The following is an 18,644-nucleotide window of genomic DNA, read 5'->3' on the forward strand; positions in this document are numbered from 1 at the left end:
TGCAAGTCAAAACTACAATAAGGTATCACCTTACACCAGTCAGAATGGCCATCATCAAAAAGTCTACAAACAATAAATGCTGGAGAGGGTGTGGAGAAAAGGGAACCCTCCTCCACTGTTGGTGGGAATATAAATTGGTACAGCCACTACTGAGAACAATATAGAGATTCCTTAAAAAACTAAAAATAGAGCTACCATATGATCCAGCAATCTCACACCTGGGCATATATCTGGAGAAAACCATAATTCAAAAAGATACATGCACCCCAATATTCAGAGTGGCACTATTTACGATAGGCAAGACATGGAAGCAGCCTAAATGCCCACTGATAAAGGAATGGATAAAGAAGATATGGTACATATACACAATGGAATTGTACTCAGCCATAAAAAGAATGAAATAATGCCATTTGCAGCAACATGGATGGACCTAGAGATTATCATACTAAGTGAAGTAAGTCAAACAGAGAAAGACAAATATCATATTATATCACTTATATGTGGAATCTAAAAAAATGATAAAAATGAACTTAATTACAAAACAGAAACAGACTCACAGACTTAGAAAACAAACTTATAGTTACCAAAGGGGAAAGGGGAGGGGGAGGGATAAATTAGGAGGTTGGGATTAACATATACACATTACTATAAAATAGATTATCAATAAGGACCTATTATATAGCACAGGGAACTCTACTCAGCATTCTGTAATAACCTGAATGGGAAAAGAATCTGAAAAAGAATATATATATAGGAAGATGGCGGAAGAGTAAGACGCGGAGATCACCTTCCTCTCCACAGATACACCAGAAATACATCTACACGTGGAACAACTCCTACGGAGCACCTACTGAACGCTGGCAGAAGACCTCAGACCTCCCAAAAGGCAAGGAACCCCCCACGTACCTGGTTAGGGCAAAAGAAAAAACTAAACAGAGACAAAAGGATACGGACGGGTCCTGCACCAGCGGGAGAGAGCTGTGAAGGAGGAAAAGTGTCCACACACTAGGAAGCCCCTTCGCGGGTGGAGACTTCGGGAGGCGGAGTGGGGGAGCTTGGGAGCCGCGGAGGAGAGCACAGCAACAGGGGTGCAGAGGGCAAAGCGGACAGATTGCAGCGCAGAGGATCGGGCCGACAGGCACTCACCAGCCGAGAGGCTTGTCTGCTCGCCCGCCGGGGCGGGCGGGACTGGGAGCTGAGGCTCCGGCTTTTATCGGAGCGCCGGGAGAGGACTGAGGTTGGCAGCGTGAACACAGCCTGCAGGGCGTTGGTGCGCCGCGGCTGGCCGGGAGAGAGTCCGGGGAGGGGTCTGGACCTGCCGAAGAGGCAAGAGACTTTTACGTCCCTCTTTGTTTCCTGGTGCACGAGGAGAGGGGATTAAGAACGCTGCTTGAGAGAGCTCCAGGGACGGGCGCGAGCCGCGGCTAAGAGTGCGGAGCCCAGAGACGGACATGAGACGCTAGGGCCGCTGCCGCCGCCACCAAGAAGTCTGTGTGCGAACACAGGTCACTAGCCACACGCCCTTCCAGGGAGCCTGTGCAGCCCGCCATTGCCAGGGTCCCCGGATCCAGGGACGGCTCCCCCGGGAGAGCGCACGGCGCGCCTCAGGCTGCAGCGTCACGCCGGCCTCTGCCGCTGCAGGCCCGTCCCGCACTCCGTGACCCTCCCTACCCCCCCGGCCTGGGTGAGCCAGAGCCTCCGAATCAGCAGCTCCTTTAACCCCGTCCTGTCTGAGCAAAGAACAGACGCCCTTCGGCGACCTACACGCACAGGCGGGGCCAAATCCAAAGCTGAGCCCCTGGGAACTGTGAGAACAAAGAAGAGAAAGGGAAATCTCTCCCAGCAGCCTCAGAAGCAGCGGATTAAAGCTCCACAATCAACTTGATATACCCTGCATCTGTGGAATACCTGAATAGACAACGAATCATCCCAAATTAAGGAGCCCTGTGGATGAAAGGCTCTTGATGCTGCAGCCAGGAGTCAGTGCTGTGCCTCTGAGGTGGGAGAGCCAACTTCAGGACACTGGTCCACAAGAGGCCTCCCAGCTGCACATAATATCAAACAGCAAAAATCTCCGAGAGATCTCCATCTCAATGCCAGCACCCAGCTTCACTCAACGACCAGCAAGCTACAGTGCTGGACATCCTATGCCAAACAACTAGCAAGACAGGAACACAACCCCACCCATTAGCAGAGAGGCTGCCCAAAATCATAATAAGTCTACAGACACCTCAAAACACACCACCAGACGTGGACCTGCCCACCAGAAAGACAAGATCCAGCCTCATCCACCAGAACACAGGCACTAGTACCCTCCACCAGGAAGCCTACACAACCCACTGAACCAACCTTAGCCACTGGGGACAGACACAAAAAACAACAGGAACTACGAACCTTCAGCCTGCAAAAAAGGAGACCCCAAACACAGTAAGATAAGCAAAATGAAAAGACAGAAAAACACACAGCAGATGAAGGAGCAAGATAAAAACCCACCAGACCTAACAAATGAAGAGGAAATAGGCAGTCTACCTGAAAAAGAATTCAGAATAATGATAGTAAGGTTGATCCGAAATCTTGGAGATAGAATGGACAATAGAACGGACAAATTGCAAGAATCAGTTAACAAGGACCTAGAAGAACTAAAGATGAAACAAGCAACGATGAACAACACAATAAATGAAATTAAAAGTACTCTAGATGGGATCAATAGCAGAATAACTGAGGCAGAAGAACGGATAAGTGACCTGGAAGATAAAATAGTGGAAATAACTACTGCAGAGCAGAATAAAGAAAAAAGAATGAAAAGAACTGAGGACAGTCTCAGAGACCTCTGGGACAACATTAAACGCACCAACATTCGAATTATAGGGGTTCCAGAAGAAGAAGAGAAAAAGAAAGGGACTGAGAAAATATTTGAAGAGATTATAGTTGAAAACTTCCCTAATATGGGAAAGGAAATAGTTAATCAAGTCCAGGAAGCACAGAGAGTCCCATACAGGATAAATCCAAGGAGAAATACGCCAAGACACATATTAATCAAACTGTCAAAAATTAAATACAAAGAAAACATATTAAAAGCAGCAAGGGAAAAACAACAAATAACACACAAGGGAATCCCCATAAGGTTAACAGCTGATCTTTCAGCAGAAACTCTGCAAGCCAGAAGGGAGTGGCAGGACATATTGAAAGTGTTGAAGGAGAAAAACCTGCAACCAAGATTACTCTACCCAGCAAGGATCTCATTCAGATTTGATGGAGAAATTAAAACCTTTACAGACAAGCAAAAGCTGAGAGAGTTCAGCACCACCAAACCAGCTCTACAACAACTGCTAAAGGAACTTCTCTAGGCAAGAAACACAAAAGAAGGAAAGGACCTACAATAACGAACCCAAAACAATTAAGAAAATGGGAATAGGAACACACATATCGATAATTACCTTAAATGTAAATGGACTAAATGCTCCCACCAAAAGACACAGATTGACTGAATGGATACAAAAACAAGACCCATATATTTGCTGTCTACAAGAGACCCACTTCAGACCTAGAGACACATACAGACTGAAAGTAAGGGGATGGAAAAAGGTATTTCATGCAAATGGAAACCAAAAGAAAGCTGGAGTAGCAATTCTCAGATCAGACAAAATAGACTTTAAAACAAAGACTATTAGAAGAGACAAAGAAGGACACTACATAATGATCAAGGGATCGATCCAAGAGGAAGATATAACAATTGTAAATATTTATGCACCCAACATAGGTGCACCTCAATACATAAGGCAAATACTGACAACCATAAAAGGGGAAATCGACAGTAACACATTCATAGTAGGGGACTTTAACACCCCACTTTCACCAATGGACAGATCATCCAAAATGAAAATAAATAAGGAAACACAAGCTTTAAATGATACATTAAACGAGATGGAGTTAATTGATAATTATAGGACATTCCATCCAAAAACAACAGAATACACGTTTTTCTCAAGTGCTCATGGAACATTCTCCAGGATAGATCATATCTTGGGTCACAAATCAAGCCTTGGTAAATTTAAGAAAATTGAAATTGTATCAAGTATCTTTTCTGACCACAATGCCATGAGACTAGATATCAATTACAGGAAAAGATCTGTAAAAAATACAAACACATGGAGGCTAAACAATACACTACTTAATAATGAAGTGATCACTGAAGAAATCAAAGAGGAAATCAAAAAATACCTAGAAACAAATGACAATGGAGACACAACGACCCAAAACCTGTGGGATGCAGCAAAAGCCGTTCTAAGGGGGAAGTTTATAGCAATACAAGCCCACCTTAAGAAGCAGGAAACATCTCGAATAAACAACCTAACCTTGCACCTCAAGCAATTAGAGAAAGAAGAACAAAAAAACCCCAAAGCTAGCAGAAGGAAAGAAATCATAAAAATCAGATCAGAAATAAATGAAAAAGAAATGAAGGAAACAATAGCAAAGATCAATAAAACTAAAAGCTGGTTCTTTGAGAAGATAAACAAAATAGATAAACCACTAGCCAGACTCATCAAGAAAAAAAGGGAGAAGACTCAAATCAATAGAATTAGAAATGAAAAAGGAGAGGTAACAACTGACACTGCAGAAATAAAAGAGATCATGAGAGATTACTACAAGCAACTCTATGCCAATAAAATGGACAATCTGGAAGAAATGGACAAATTCTTAGAAATGCACAACCTGCCAAGACTGAATCAGGAAGAAATAGAAAATATGAACAGACCAATCACAAGCACTGAAATTGAAACTGTGATTAAAAATCTTCCAACAAACAAAAGCCCAGGACCAGATGGCTTCACAGGCGAATTCTATCAAACATTTAGAGAAGAGCTAACACCTATCCTTCTCAAACTCTTCCAAAATATAGCAGAGGGAGGAACACTCCCAAACTCCTTCTATGAGGCCACCATCACCTTGATACCAAAACCAGACAAGGATGTCACAAAGAAAGAAAACTACAGGCCAATATCACTGATGAACATAGATGCAAACATCCTCAACAAAATACTAGCAAACAGAATCCAACAGCACATTAAAAGGATCATACCCCATGATCAAGTGGGGTTTATTCCAGGAATGCAAGGATTCTTCAATATACGCAAATCTATCAATGTGATAAACCATATTAACAAACTGAAGGAGAAAAACCATATGATCATCTCAATAGATGCAGAGAAAGCTTTTGACAAAATTCAACACCCATTTATGATAAAAACCCTGCAGAAAGTAGGCATAGGGGGAACTTTCCTCAACATAATAAAGGCCATATATGACAAGCCCACAGCAAACATCATCCTCAATGGTGAAAAACTGAAAGCATTTCCACTAAGATCAGGAACAAGACAAGGTTGCCCACTCTCACCACTCTTATTCAACATAGTTTTGGAAGTTTTAGCCACAGCAATCAGAGAAGAAAAGGAAATAAAAGGAATCCAAATCGGAAAAGAAGAAGTAAAGCTGTCACTGTTTGCAGATGACATGATCCTATACATAGAGAATCCTAAAGATGCTACCAGAAAACTACTAGAGCTAATCAATGAATTTTGTAAAGTGGCAGGATACAAAATTAATGCACAGAAATCTCTGGCATTCCTATATACTAATGATGAAAAATCTGAAAGTGAAATCAAGAAAACACTCCCATTTACCATTGCAACAAAAAGAATAAAATATCTAGGAATAAACCTACCTAAGGAGACAAAAGATCTGTATGCAGAAAATTATAAGACACTGATGAAAGAAATTAAAGATGATACAAATAGATGGAGAGATATACCATGTTCTTGGATTGGAAGAATCAACATTGTGAAAATGACTCTACTACCCAAAGCAATCTATAGATTCAATGCAATCCCTATCAAACTACCACTGGCATTTTTCACAGAACTAGAACAAAAAATTTTGCAATTTGTATGGAAACACAAAAGACCCCGAATAGCCAAAGCAATCTTGAGAACGAAAGAAGGAACTGGAGGAATCAGGCTCCCAGACTTCAGACTATACTACAAAGCTACAGTTATCAAGACGGTATGGTACTGGCACAAAAACAGAAAGATAGATCAATGGAACAGGATAGAAAGCCCAGAGATAAACCCACGCACATATGGTCACCTTATCTTTGACAAAGGAGGCAGGAAGGTACAGTGGAGAAAGGACAGCCTCTTCAATAAGTGGTGCTGAGAAAACTGGACAGCTACATGTAAAAGTATGAGATTAGATCACTCCCTAACACCATACACAAAAATAAGCTCAAAATGGATTAAAGACCTAAATGTAAGGCCAGAAACTTTCAAACTCTTAGAGGAAAACATAGGCAGAACACTCTATGACATAAATCACAGCAAGATCCTTTTTGACCCACCTCCTAGAGAAATGGAAATAAAAACAAAAGTAAACAAATGGGACCTAATGAAACTTAAAAGCTTTTGCACAGCAAAGGAAACCATAAAGAAGACCAAAAGACAACCCTCAGAATGGGAGAAAATATTTGCAAATGAAGCAACGGACAAAGGATTAATCTCCAAAATTTATAAGCAGCTCATGCAGCTCAATAACAAAAAAACAAACAACCCAATCCAAAAATGTGCAGAAGGCCTAAATAGACATTTCTCCAAAGAAGATATACAGAGTGCCAACAAACACATGAAAGAATGCTCAACATCACTAATCATTAGAGAAATGCAAATCAAAACTACAATGAGATATCATCTCACACCAGTCAGAATGGCCATCATCAAAAAATCTAGAAACAATAAATGCTGGAGAGGGTGTGGAGAAAAGGGAACCCTCTTGCACTGTTGGTGGGAATGTAAATTGATACAGCCACTGTGGAGAACAGTATGGAGGTTCCTTAAAAAGCTACAAATAGAACTACCATATGACCCAGCAATCCCACTACTGGGCATATACCCTGAGAAAACCATAATTCAAAAAGAGTCATGTACCAAAATGTTCATTGCAGCTCTATTTACAATAGCCCAGAGATGGAAACAACCTAAGTGTCCATCATCGGATGAATGGATAAAGAAGATGTGGCACATATATACAATGGAATATTACTCAGCCATAAAAAGAGACGAAATTGAGCTATTTGTAATGAGGTGGATAGACCTAGAGTCTGTCATACAGAGTGAATTAAGTCAGAAAGAGAGAGGCAAATACCGTATGCTAACACATATATATGGAATTTAAAAAAAAATGTCATGAGAAACCTAGGGGTGAAACAGGAATAAAGACACAGACGTACTAGAGAATGGACTTGAGGCTATGGGGAGGGGGAAGGGTAAACGGTGACAAAGCGATAAAGAGGCATGGACATATATACACTACCAAAAGTAAGGTAGTTAGCTAGTGGGAAGCAGCCGCATAGCACAGGGAGATCAGCTCGGTGCTTTGTGACCGCCTGGAGGGGTGGGATAGGGAGGGTGGGAGGGAGGGAGACGCAAGCGGGAAGAGATATGGGAATATATGTATATATATAACTGATTCATTTTGTTGTGAAGCTGAAACTAACATACCATTGTAAAACAATTATACTCCAATAAAGATGTTAAAAAAAAAGAATATATATGTATAACTGAATCACTTTGCTGTACACCTGAAACTAATACAACATTGTAAATCCCAATATAAAATTAAAAATTTTATAAACACTTAGAAGAAAACACAGAGAAAAGTTTTCATCAGACTGGATTTGGTGATAACTTGAATATGACACCAAAACAAAGGCAACTAAAGAAAAAAAATAGATAAGTTGAACTTCATAAGCTGAAATTCTCAACTTTTGTGCATGAAAGAACACTATCAAGAGAGTGAAAAGACAGCCCACGGAATGAGAGAAAATATTTGCAAGTCATATCTGATAAGGGATAATTTCCAGAATATATAAAGGACTCCTACACTCAACAACAAAAAACCCCAATTCAACAATGTGCAAGGAACTTGAATAGGCATTTCTTCAGAAAAGATATGCAAATGACTAATAAGCTCTTGAAAAAATGCTCAACATCACTAGTCATTAGGAAAATGCAAAACAAAACCACAGTGAGAGACCACTTCACACCCATTGAGATGGCTATTATGCAAAAAAAAAAAAAAAAAAAGGAAATAACAAGGGCTGACAAAGATGCAAAGATGTTAAGAAATTGGAACCTTGGTACATTGCTGTTGGAAATGTAAAATGGTACAGCTGTTCTGGAAAACAATGTAGTCGTTCCTCAAAAAGTTCAACATGGAAAACAATGTAGTCGTTCCTCAAAAAGTTCAACATAGAATTACCATATGATCCAGCAATTCACTCTTTAGTATATATCCCCCAAAACTGAAAGTAGAGACTCAAACACATACTTGCACACCAATGTTCATAGCAGTATTATTCACCATAGCCAAAAGTGGAAACAATCCAAATATCCATCAGTAGATGAAGTGTTAAACAAAATGTGGTATATACATACAATTAAATATTTTTAGCCTTAAATGAAATTCTGACACGTGTGACAACATGGATGAACCTTGAAAACATGCTAAATGAAATGAGACAAATATTGCATGATTTCACTTATATGAGGTACATAGAACAGGCAAATTCATGGAGACAGAGAGTGTAATAGAAGTTATCAGGGGCTGGAGGGAGGGGAAAATAGCAGTTATTGTTTAATGGGTACAAAACTTTTGTTTGGGATGATGAAAAAGTTCTGTAAATGGACAGTGGTGATGGATGCACAACTTTGTGAATGTACTTGTTGCTACCGAATTGTACACTTAAAAGTGGTTAAAATTATGTATATTTTACCACAGTAAAAAATGTTTTAAAAAAGGTAAAAAATTAAAAAGAGTTGGGCTTCCCTGGTGGCACAGTGGTTGAGAGTCCGCCTGCCAATGCAGGGGACACGGGTTCGTGCCCCGGTCCGGGAAGATCCCACACGCCGCGGTGCGGCTGGGCCCGTGAGCCATGGCCGCTGAGCCTGCGCATCCGGAGCCTGTGCTCCACAATGGGAGAGGCCACAACAGCAAGAGGCCCGCGTACTGCAAAAAATAAAAAATAAAAAAAAAAATAATTAAAAAGAGTAAAATAAACATCTTCAAACAAATGAAAACTTCAAGAATTCATCATGCACTGTACTTGAAGCTTTATCTGTACTGTTTTCTTTACATACTAATTCTATAAAGAAGATAAAAATTTCTATTGTACAGATGAGGAGAGAAAGCCTTAAAAGATTGACTTGCCTGAGATCAAAGAGCTAGTAAGTAGGCAAATAGTGATTTAAATCCATGTTTGCATGTTTCTAAACACATGAACTTTCCACTACATTATTTTTTTTAATTAGGCTGCAAATTCCTAAAGGGATTCCATGATACCTTTAGTTTCTCTGATTTTACAATAACCCTCCCTTGACTTCTAATCACCTCCAGTAGCCCATAGTGTTCTTGATTGAAAATGTTAATACAATTTATTATTCTTAACAGAAATTTCAAATACTCAGAAGATTCCAGGTAATATGTACATTATAGACAAAGAATTCACCATTTTATATCAAAAGTTTATTTCTCATTTTAAAGCTTTTTTTCAAAATGTAAATCTATTTTTACCGTAAATAAAATCCATGCTGATTGTTAAAAATGATTTTAAACGTGCAGACAAGTGAATAAAAGTGTGTGCCCTTATAATGTTACTCCCTAGAGATAAGTCCCGAAAGCATCATTTTGAAAATTTGATTATTTCAATTTTGTTTCAACTTTATTTAGTTTTGTGAATTTTTCATAATAATTGAATAATTAATTTTTTTTTTGTTTCAGTCCCTCTGATTCGAGTTAGCAAATAATGACTGAAACAAAAATGTTAAAGTTATAACTCAAAGTGTACAAAACTAAGTAATTATAAAAACACTAAGTTTTGTCAGGTTTTAGCCTTTATACTTCTGAGGTTATCGAAGCTTAAAAACTTCACAAAGTCAATATTACAACTTTAACTTATTTTTTTTTATTCTTTTATACTTTGGCCTTGCCACACAGCACATGGGATCTTAGCTCCCCAGCCAGGTATCAAACCCATGTTCCCTGCATTGGAAGTGCAGAGTCTTAACCACTGGACTTATTTATCTAATTTATCTTCTTAACCACAGCATAGTGTCTTTTGAATGAACATGCCACAATCCAAGGTCTCAGGGGGGTTCACTTTTTCTATCTTTATGAGCCCCCAAATTGCTCCCTTTATTTCTCCTTTAACTGGGGAAAGGGGTTTGGCTAAGCTGGGACATGCGTTTTGGAGATGCGAGGATCTTGGTTGGGCTGGAAAAATAATGAACTACAAGAAGTTCTCCCAAGACATGAGACCCACACACGTTCCTGCTCATGTGAGCATGATGAGAGAATTTCATTCTTCCTTTACCTCTGAATTGGAGGAATTTGCCACAGGAATCTGCCTAGCTCATATACTGCCTATGCTGGAGGGAGGTTGACAGGAGCATGAATGACACTTGTGAGTGGATTCATGGAATCACCCTCCTGGCTGCCCCCACTTTAAAAAGAGGTACAGCAGTCCAGAATGCTTTTGCTAAACTAGGAGTCCACACTCTCTCAGCAGATTCTAAAAGCACAAAAAATTGTTTTAAGAATCTCTCACACCAGACTTAGCTAAGTGAATCCTGCAGTCCACAGGCCCTGATATAACTCAGGAACCACTTGAGTTTTACTTGATCAACAGTTCAGAACTAAATCTGACAAATTGAGCATCAGTAAGGATAATAACTGCAGTGTACTGAAACATATTGAATGTGTTTAGAACTGTGAATTCTAAACACATTCTAAATCATGCAAAACTAGTTTTAATTGTTCACCTTTGAAAGATGGTAAAGAACTTTATTTTGAAAATTGGCAAATAAAGAGAAAAATCGAGCATTTATCCTGCCTTTACAATACAGACTATGTGATTGGATAACTAAAGAGCAGATGAGGAAAAGTTTCTCTTGACACGATATTCCAACAAATAAATGAAGAAGGAATGACAGAACTGGAAAACAACATGTTGCATATCTAATGAATTAAGGATGTAAGCATTCAGCATCAATGGCTATTAACAACTCAAAGTAACCATTATGTGCCTCTTGTTGCACAAAGCCATCTGTGAAGCAGTCTCCACTCCAAAAAAAAAATCAAACTTGATTTAGATTGTCCTTTAGATCCAAGTACCAATTATAGGAAATATAGAGGACAGAGATGCACACTTGGATGATAAAGCTAGAAATAAAAGTAAGAAAGCAATTACCATAAAGGTTAGTTAGGAAAGTGGTTATTTTTAGTGGGGACTTAATAGGCTCTCATGGAGAGCTTCTGGGTTGGCTGGCAAGGTTGTATTTCCTTTCATGGGTGGTGGTTAAAGGGTTGTTTGATTTATTAAATGGTACATTTGTTTTTCCTGCGGATGTGTTAAGTGAAAACGTTCCAAACATTTAAAAATCATTAAGTTTGAAGAAGGTTATGGCAGATCAAGCTTTACATTGATATGTACAATAAGGGAGCAGAGCCAAGAATCATTTCCAGGTGGGCAGGGTGGAGAGAGTGGGAACAGGGTAGACAGAAGCACCATATTCCAAGCCTTCTTCTACAAAGCAAACAGCAATTTCAGCACTTACTGGGAAACAGCCAAGATCTCCAGCTGTCAACCTAATAAGGCTGTGGCTTCCAGCAAGAATCACATTCCTGCTGTGGAAACAGCTTAGCAGTTTCTCAAAAAATTAAACATAGAATTATCATATGATTTAGCAATTCTAGTGCTAAAGAATTGAAAACAGTTTCTTAAACAAATATATGTATACACTGTTCATAGCACCACTATTCAGTGTAGCTGAAAGGTGGAAACAACCCAAATGTCCATCAATGGATGAATGGATAAACAAATTGTGGTACTGACACACAGTGGAATGTTATTCAGCTATATAAAGGAATGAAGTACTGATACATGTTACAATGCAGGTGTACCTTGAAAGCATTATGCTAAGGGAAAGCAGCCAGACATAAAGGGTCATATACTGTATGATTCCATTTATACGAAATATCCAGAACAGGCAAATCCATAGAGACAGAAAGAAGACTGATGGTGACAGAGGCTGAGGGAACAGGGAATGGGAAGTAGCTCCTTAATGGATATGGGGTTTCCATTTGGAATGATGAAAATGTTTGGGCACTAGATACAGGTGGTGGTTGCACAACAGCACAGATTTACTTAAATGCCACTGAACTATACACTTAAAAATGGTCATGGTGGTAAATTTCAGTTATGTGTATTTTGCCAAAATTTAAAAAAAATTTTAATTTTACTATTTAGTTTTATGTTACATGAACTTCAGTAATAAAAAACAAATAACCACATTGCTTCATTTACTTGATGTCCGCTGCATACTCCTCCTGTGCCAGACACTATGCACATGAAAGAGAAATAACCCCAGGATGCAAGGTGCTCACAGTCTAGTCTGAGGTCAGACAGATGGAGTGCATATGAATCCCAGTGCATAAAAGTGGTTGTGTAAGAAGTAAAACTTGTTTTATTTTTCTCTCATTCAACCTAGTTTTTATTTGAGTCTTTTATTTCACTGAGGTGGCAGAAACACAATTTTATCAGATTTGGAGTTTTCACCTCCTTTTTCCAGAGCTGTATCTAAATTCCTGGCACTTACATAATGCAAAGCTATGGAGGATGGAGTGGGCACAGTCGGGTCTCCAGTCTCTTCCTCCCTGATAGCTGCAGAGGTATCTAGAAACCAAACAGTCTGCTGGACCAGAAACACTGGTGCTGACATAATATGGTGATAACAACAGCTTATCTTTACATAGTGCTTATTATGTGCCAGGAGTTATCCAAACACTATGCAAACACTGTTTAATTTAAACAGCAACCCTTCAAGGTAGTACTCTCTTTATCCCTGTTTTATAGATGAGAAAGTCAAAGGACATAGAAGCTACATGATTTGCATAAGGTCACACAGGCTGGTAAATGGCAGAGCTGATATTGGAACCCAGGCTGCAGAGTCTACATGTTTAACAAGTACTTATTACTATCCCTTGCGCCAGTCAGTGTGGCTCCCTCTAGGAGGTCAGCTTGCCCTGCTGCTTCCCTGACATACTTGGAGCCTCAAGAATCTTTCTGTTACCTCTATTTGGCCTCTTGTTCTAGGTGTGCTGTTTGCTGTCCAGATACTCTGCCCTTCAACTCTCATCCACTTCCTTCTCTTTTTCTCCTTCTGTCCTTGAGGAATCCTTTTCTAAGGTCTAGGAGAAAGTCCCTCACTCTATCAATTTTGCTGTTTTCCCTAAACATTTTGTTTCATTCTCATACTTTGAGTTTTTAGAAACCAAATCAAGAAATAGACTCAAATTTTATGTATGGGGGGGTGGGGGGAGGACAGTGTGGGGGTTAGGATGGCAGGAAGAGAAGGGAAGAAGAAAAGCAGAAATATCAAATGGAAAAAGAAGCTACATAAAAATTTTAAAACATTCTTTCAGTGTCTTTTGGTGAAGTTAGTGGATTGACCATCATGTTTATTGTCTTTCCTTCTTAGCACTCCTAATTTTTTTAGGGTGCCCTCAAGGATATTTTGCATGTTCTCAACCAAGCGGTAACAATGCTTTGCTCTCCTCTCTGGGGTCACTGGATCTATACATTGTAGTATGTCTGACTGCCACCTCATCGCTGATGTTAGTGTAGTTTCACTCAAGCTTCCTTTCTGTCATAGCAATGAAAGGAAGCTTGAGCACCATTTTCTAAAGATCTGGGAGGCTGCTATGGTAAACTGGTTACAAAACAGCCTCAGTTTTCCTTCTCTGTACTTAAACTCTTTGCAATTTGACTTTGCAGTCACTCTCATCAAGAAGTGGAATCTATTTCTTTTTACTCCTTAAATCTGGGCTGGCCTGTGACTTATCTGAGCATCAGAAGTGTCTGTACTGGTTCTAAGCCTAGGCCTCAAAGGCCTTACACACTTCTGCTCTCTCTCTTGCTCCTCTGCTTTCACCATGGGCACATGCTGGAGCTAGCCTGTTGCAGGATGAAACATGTGGAGCAGAGCCATTCTTCCCAGCCAAGGTTATCTTAGACCAGCCAAAGACCAGTCAACCACCCAACAGCTGAGTCCCAGCTGTGACAGAACCACTGCCAAGATCAGCAGAACCACTCTGCCGACCCACAGACTTGAAATAAATGGTTGTTATGAGCCAAGAGTGGACGCTCGAATCACTGACCCTAGTTTGAAGATCACTTTATAATAATCTAGTGTTGTCTTTGTTTCCCCACTAGATTGGTACTCTTCAAGAGCCAAGACCATTCATCTGTGTCCCCAGCACCCAGAACAATATCTGAATGTTAAAAGGATTAATGAATCAATGAATTGGGAATGTCAAGATGTTCAAATCTAAGAAAAGGTGTTTATAGGGGAGGGTGTGGATATCAGAGATGGTAGATGTTGGAATTGGCTCACAGAAAAAGAAACTGGGCTTTCTAGGAGGAAGGATGAAACTGGATGTGGTCAGGAATAATAACCTGGCTAGTGAAGTTAGACATAGAATCTATGAAAGACACAGAACTGGTTATTGCTGGTATGGCCCAGGTTCCTCTGAGGTTAGGGATAAAAGCTAGAATTTTTTCTCCTGGAAAACTAATTGCTTTTTTTAAAAAATTTGAAAATGGAATTGGCTTTATTCAACAATTCATGAATCAGGCAGCATCCCATGGGCTCTCTGAGGGGTTGTACAAAATGGAACATTTTATAGGAAGAAGGGTGGGGCAAGGGAGCTATTAGCAAAAGAAAATAATTATATTTAGGCCAGGATTTCTTTTAGGGCGGAAGGAAAAGGCAAGGGTTTTACCATGCCAGAAAACTAGTTGCTTTGAAGAGGACTATGAATAGGTTCCTTTGACTTTTCTTTCCTTAGAGTTCTATCTAAGGATGAAGTCCTCCTTATCTTCAAGGAGTCCTGATCTTAAGGCAGGTGAGACCACAGTGCATATTCTCTTCCACAACACAGGAAGAAATCTTGAGGCCCATTGGCACTCTCCCTGGATGTCAGAATAATAAATACGTACTGGTAGTGGCCCCTTGAATAAATGTATTTGTCATATTCCTGGATTTCACAGGACTGTAACTTTTATCATTGTGAAAAAGGTTTGAAGGACTGACAAAGAGTTGCAAATATTTCTTTTACCAATCAAGTAGGCATGGAATAATATCATAATAAAGGTCAGGGTTACCCAAAAGGGTATAGTTGGCCACCTTATACTCATATATGTCTTACATTGCCTGCATTACTCTCATTTTGTCCTAGACCAGTGAGAGCACTATCTTGAATCTGTATCATTCCATGGGTTGGCAACTGCTGGTATAAAAAATGGACAATTGTAACTAGGGAGCAATAACAAATCTTAAGGCTATAGTGGACTATAACAACGAACCATGAAAGAAATATGGCCTGTCTGGAATTACCCTCCTCTAAAACTACATTGCTTCCATAGTAAGGACAGTGACTTCTTTGTTGAAGTACAGCTGTCAGGATGTACCTTTAGTACTTTGATAAAGAGCTCTTTGTCAAACCCGAGTTTCCCCAAAATTAACCCTCAGGATGATGAGAGGATTTGAAACCATATTATACAATAAACTAGGACTTCTGTGCTGAGAGAAGACTTGGGCGTATTTGCAGGGTAGAGGGAATAGTGGTTAAAGGGTATAACTTCTGAACTACCTGTCCAGTGAAGAAGCCAATGACTTTCCCAGCAAATTGTGATCTTGCTTCCCTAGCCATGGTAGACCAAAGCTAAACCAATTGATTCACTCCTACAGTTTGGGATTGGGACTGACAAACGCCTAGTAGGTTTTTGGCAGAGTGCCAAGAACTCCTAACTGAAAGAGCTCTTCAAAATCAAGAAGGCTTCTCAGAGAGGAAGCATGTGTGCCTTACCTGAATCAATTCTCTTTTCTCCCCCTTCCACCTCCTAAATAGAGAAACCAAGCAGCCATTTGCCAGGGCTCTTAGAGTAAGAATTAATACATCAGAAAGTTATTTAGATCAGAAAAAACCCTTAAAGAACCTACAAACTCTAAGAAGCTGTAGTACATTGAGATGATTTTAGGTGATTCCACTGATGAATGTTTTTATTTTAATAGTTATGCTAATTCATTTATCTTCATAAATTTCAGTATTTAAAAAAAAATCTTCTAGGACATCAAACTCATGGTTTGATGAATATTGTTTAGGCCTCATCTATTTACGTAAAAAAAAAGATGGGTTTAAAGAACAATATTACATATATAATATAGATAGTCAGAAAATAAGGAAAAGATCATTATAGTGAGTCACAAAGGAGGCTCAGCCACTTTCAAAGTTTTCAACAAAAGCTGCTGAAATGTTAAAGCTCTTTGATCTCATTAGTAATGCAAATTTGTGGTACAATGACTTGTGATATGTATAATAAACCCAACAGTGAAACCCACTGAGGCATCAATCTTTAAGAAACTGGCTTGGATGATTCAGAGAAGGAATAACTACTTGCTGAGTGGTTGGGGCCTGTCAGACATCTTTTTTTCTTTTTTTTCGGTACGCGGGCCTCTCACTGTTGTGGCCTCTCCCGTTGCGGAGCACAGGCTCTGGACGCGCAGGCTTAGCGGCCATGGCTCACGGGCCTAGCCGCTCTGCGGCATGTGGGATCTTCCCGGTCCGGGTCACAAACACGTGTCCTCTGCATCGGCAGGCGGACTCTCAACCACTGCGCCACCAGGGAAGCCCCAGACATCATTTTAAATGTTTTACAAGCATTAACTCATGTGATTCCTGCAACAACCTTATGAGGTAGGTAATTATTTTTATGCCCATTTTCCAGATAGGTCAACTGAGGCATGGAAAGATTAGTAAGTTGGCTAATTATCTACCACTAGTAAATCACAGAGAACCTACTTTTTCTTGAACAAGTGTCACACCCCCAGTCTGCTTATTTTGAATTTAAACTAGATTTTGGTTCCTGGGTCCTATAGCTTATTCAATTTTAACCCCCAGTGTTAGCACAATGCCTGGTACTTGGTTAAAAAAAAAAAAAAGAAAAAAAGAAAAAAAGAAAAGAAAAGAAAAAGAATAAATAAAGGGATAGGTCCAATTATCGTAGTAGTTTGAATGACCCTAAAATTTCTTCCATATTTGCTTATTTTCCATTTAAAACCACAGGCTCTAGGCAACTCAGTCAAAGTACTGAATGAAGTCCCTAATCAAAGGCCTCTTTCCTCTCATAAACTGGGCTGTGGTCAGGGTTAGAACCTGGCAAACTTTCAACTCAGCTGCTTAAGAAACACAATGTAGTCCAAGGGTTTGAGTTGCCTCTGATGACTTCAAAAGTTCATTTTACCCACTGTTACTCTGTGGTTCTTTCAATTTCACTACCCCATTGCTGCCATAGTTCTCTTGCCCCATCACCCTCCCCCCTTCATTAAGAATGCTCCCAAGACCCCCAAAACTTCTTACAAATAGTCAGTTCTTCCACCAAGTGGAAGTGTCTTAGTTACTGTAGTGCTGCCTGGTACAGTTGAGAAAGGACGTAGAAAGGGGAATAGGAAAAGTGATACTTGAGGCCTGTCTTGTGCATGCCAGGTATAGCCTCCATGACTTCAGGGATCAAGGATCTCAGGTTGGGGCTCTGTTCTATAAAGGGAGTGGGGTATTTTCTGTTTTCTAAGTTGTCTACTATCCTTGGCAGTTAGCCTATTAGCACATGGGCTTTTAATCCTTAATATGAACTTTTAATCCTTTCAACAAGTGAGTTTGTTTAATCCTTTTGCACTATGGCATATTTTTTAGGGCAGGAGAAAGCCTTCTTTCCACAATCTCCACCACTCATTCCTCTACCCTGCCTAAACTGTGCATAAATTGTGACCCTTTAGCAGGCAGGTCGTTTCCTGATTTCATAATTTGTGGCTACACTTGCCAATTATTAAATCAGTATATCATTCAGGAACAAATATGAACTTTCATCTCTTTGATAGATAAAGACAAGTCTTTTCATAATGCGCTCAAGAATGCTGGTCATGTTAAGGCTGTGTTAATCTACAGAAGAAAATAGATTTTCATAATTCATCGTATTGTTTCCCACCTCCCACCCTTAGCCGGTAATTACTCACTCATGGGCAGGAATAGAGAGAAAACAGATACATGCCCAGAATCTTCTTATGACTTTACTGACCTCTCTAAATTCTTTTTTTCACTCATTTATTCATTCAACAGATAGTAATGACTTTCTATGCTGTCTATTTAGCTGGGCCTAGCTGGACCTTGCTGGGCCTAATTCTGAGCTGTAGGTTGGTTCTGTGGGGTTCCAGCCCGTTTTTTCTCATGACAATGGCAGAAGTGCAAAGAAGCAAGCCCAGTTGCACAAATACATTTCTAGTCTCTGCCTGTGTCAAGTCTGCTAACATCTCATTGGCCAAAGCAAGTCATAGAGCCAAGCTCAAAGTCAAAGTACAGGTAAGTATACTCTATCTCTCTAACAGGAAAAGTTGCCTGGCAAAACATTTAGATATATGAAAGAATAAATAATTGGGAACAATTATACAATCAATCACATTGACAAAAGAAATCATGACACA

The 18,644-nt window shown here is 39.8% G+C and overlaps 1 protein-coding gene across 3 annotated transcripts in view; it reads right to left on the minus strand.

Annotated features, from left to right (window-relative positions):
* RANBP6 (RAN binding protein 6) overlaps positions 1-18,644 on the minus strand; it is a 318,886-nt gene that overhangs the window by 70,522 nt on the left and 229,720 nt on the right. The gene's annotated exons all lie outside the window — the stretch shown is intronic.

The sequence above is a fragment of the Globicephala melas genome, chromosome 6, assembly GCF_963455315.2.
Source record: "Globicephala melas chromosome 6, mGloMel1.2, whole genome shotgun sequence".
Lineage (NCBI taxonomy): Eukaryota > Metazoa > Chordata > Mammalia > Artiodactyla > Delphinidae > Globicephala > Globicephala melas.